The following is a 3,478-nucleotide window of genomic DNA, read 5'->3' as shown; positions in this document are numbered from 1 at the left end:
AATTGTATAGTATATGTAAATAAATAAAATATAAAATTATGTATTTATATATATACTGTATATATATATATATATTATTATTATTATTTTTTTTTTTAACTAGTTCACCCTAATAAATGTATACATAATTTTGTAAGCTTTTATACCTTCTCTGTTTCTCTCTGTATATTTATGAATTGTTTTATATAAAAGGCACATTCTGAGATAAACGTCCCCATTAGAGAACATTAATTTCATAGAGAATTTAAATGGCTGTTGAAGTGAAACCTGCGGGTCTACTATCAAGCTCCACATTAACGTCTTTCCGTTCTCTTGTTGCCATAGTGACACCTTTATGGTTGTTAGCATGTCTTGGTAACAGGTTGGTGTTAGTGGGCTGTGCTGTTATGGCATTCCGTCTTCTGCCCAGTTTGAAATGCAGTTCCCATATGCCGTAAAGGTTCCCAATGCCTCTACCTGGTCTCGTAGAGATGCACTGGGTCTAATTGACCATTATCTTAGGTCTGTCGGCCCTCTGGTTACAACCCTGCCAAAAGCATGACGTGGCTAGCTAGCTAACAAACAGTCTATTTCACTGCAAAGGGGGAGATGGCTGAATGGCAGAGGGAGAATGATGAAAGAAATTTACTACTTGCCAAATGGGTGAAGGAACTGGTAGGCATTGATTAGCTGTCACGTTCTTTAGCCCTGATTCTCACTGATTGGCCGACTGCCTTCATTAGTGGACAACCTGAACGGTTTGTTATTGCGATGCCATTCAATCTGCGCATCAATATTTTATTTGGATCATATGCGCTGACATTATTTACAACCTCTGTAAAATATTTATGACCTTAGCTTGGTTATTTCTCGTTTGGGCTGGGAGTGGATTTGCTTGGTAATGACCTGAAGCTCTCAAACCCGTGGTCTGTCCAACCCAGTGAGGCCAACAGGGTCAGATAATGGGCTGCAAAAGAGTGAATCTCACAAAACCTGTCAAGAAATGGCATATTTTACACCAAATAAAATTTGGGATAAAGAAAAGTTAGTTTTATTACATTTTATAAAATATTTTAATGGTAAAATTGTTTTATAAAATATATGACAGTAAAATCAGTTCTTTTTGCATATTTTACAGAATTAGTGCATTAGAGCAATGAAAATGATCGGAGCAGTTCAATTTTTTTTAGGACCATTGAAAAACAATGGGTTACAAAAGGGTGAATCTCAAAAAATCCCATCAAGAAATGTCATATTTTATACAAAAATCACAAGAAATATATATATATATATATATGTGTGTGTGTGTGTATGTATATCCTCTTCTTGCCATGTATCATGAAATTTACCCAAATGTATAAATGCCCTCAAAATGCTTAAAATCTGCGATCCCACCTCTCTAAACCGCTTCGCCTCTAGTTTGGCTGTATTGCATACAGTCGTGCTGGCGCTGCATGTGCACGGTCATGGGGTGTGGACCGGAGAGAGCCGTGCAGGGGCATGCGATTCACCATGTGCAGAGGCTTACTGAGCCATGATGCAGCCCATCAGAGAGCGCAGTAGTACAAACAAACAAAGGCACAGCTAATGGCTAATTAGCGAGCTATCCAGCGCTGGTTTAGATACCGGGAAGGCTCAGTGGGGATATCAGCTTCGCCTCTCTGCTTTACATTAGCTGAGAAATGTTAGCGCAAGCGTGTGTGGACGTCACGGTAATTGGAATTGTTTCACTTTGAGTGCTTTCACAACTAAAGGAATGATTTTAGAAAGAAACGCATTATCAGCAGTGTACGGAACTTTTCAAGCTTGTTTTGACAAACAGCTTCAGCACTAAAGGAAATGTTTTGCTGGCTGACCTTGCCAGTGCTGCTGCTGCTTCCTGAGAGGCGTAATGTGTTGACCACTACAACAGGAAGCCTTTAAAAATTCGCATTCGAGTTGTCTGTAATGCCCCCTCGTGCTTTACGATCCTACATGCGCCTCTCCAAGTAATGAAGTGAAATTGAATTACAAGGCCATCCCTCATGTTGGAAATCTTTGTTGGGCCTTTCAAGTGCACTTTGACGAGAAAGAACCATTGAATTAAAAGCTCTTTAGGCCTGTCACTTTCTTTCTTCCTTTTTTTTTCGCCGGGAGACTGAAAATCCCGTTGGGCAGTTCATCTTGAATAATATTTGTGTAGTATTTTTAAGATGAAAAACCCTCACTTAGAGTAGGAGCTTCTTGCTTCAGTATTCATATCCCAGCGGACAACGACGAGGAACAACAGCTGGAGGAAATTATGCATGAAAAGCTCCGCTCCTTTATTAATTACCCACTCATGCAATTAATTGACTTTCTTTTCCCGTGAACTTTGTGTCTCTTACGTCTCTTCCCTCCCGCTCTTTTCGAATAGCAAAACCAAATTAGTCATAAACCGAATAAACAAACAGATTGACAGACTTAGCATTGCTTCTGTTTATCCAGCAAGTACCTATTATTGCACAAGGCTCTCAGTGACCACGTTTTCATGAGTTCCCATTCAACCACTTTATTGAAATGCATTTTTATTCGTACTTAGGGAAGGCTTAAAGCAAATCAAACTTCTATTATGAGATATTTTATTATGCACACAAGTGTATACTATAAATGCACCCTGATCTGATTTTTAAAAAATCTTTATGTGCACTGAAAAACTACACCGGAAATATTTGAGTTGCTTACAAAGACCTAGTAGCTGGTTGTAAATAGCTTACATAACTGTACATTCATTAATTCGTTCATTCATTCATATTATTTAAATATATATATTTTTTAAACAACATACTGATGTGAGTCTGATTTTATTTTCTTTCCTTAAATATATATAAATAAATTCTGTAAATTTTTATAAAATATTTTGTAGAAATTTTCAAAATAATTTATTTTTCAGTTAAGTAATTATTGATGTAAAGTCGGCAACACCAAAGCTCCAAAAGTATCAAAAAAATTATTTTTTTTAAAAACTGTCGCATAGCATATGTCGCAAACATGTTTTTCTCCTTGGTTGATATGTTATTGTTTTGGTGTTATTATTGTCATGATAATATGGGACGGTCATGTGACCTTTGATCACCTGGAGGTAGGCCTATAAAGAGTGGGATATCAGTGTTGTTCATTTGTCTGATGAAGAGCCTGCGTGCTCGAAACGTCACATATGCTATGCGACAGTTTTTTTTTTTAAATAATTTTTTTGATACTTTTGGAGCTTTGGTGTTGCCGACTTTACATCAAAAATTTTCCACTTGTTTCTTAGTCGAGCACCCAGTTGAGATTGATGTGCGTGCTTTTGCCTGCTCTTCAGTTAAGTAATTAAAAATGTTAAAAAATTTAAAATTAAAACATTTTTCATAAACATTTTTTCTAGTTATGCAATGATCTAAACTCTTTCTTCAGCTTAGAAATTACTCTTTTTGTGTGTGATCTCTGTAAATGTGTGTGTGTATGTGTATATATATATATATATATATATATATATATA

The 3,478-nt window shown here is 36.4% G+C and overlaps 1 pseudogene; it reads left to right on the top strand.

The window, feature by feature from the left end:
* Positions 1–3,478, top strand: part of LOC107707032 (plexin-A1-like) — a 239,176-nt pseudogene that overhangs the window by 206,576 nt on the left and 29,122 nt on the right.

This window comes from Sinocyclocheilus rhinocerous, unplaced genomic scaffold (genome assembly GCF_001515625.1).
Source record: "Sinocyclocheilus rhinocerous isolate Xijiao unplaced genomic scaffold, SAMN03320098_v1.1 scaffold714, whole genome shotgun sequence".
Taxonomy (NCBI): Eukaryota; Metazoa; Chordata; class Actinopteri; order Cypriniformes; family Cyprinidae; genus Sinocyclocheilus; species Sinocyclocheilus rhinocerous.
The sequence above is the reverse complement of the archived record's forward strand: the minus strand, read 5'-3'. Positions and strand labels throughout refer to the sequence as shown.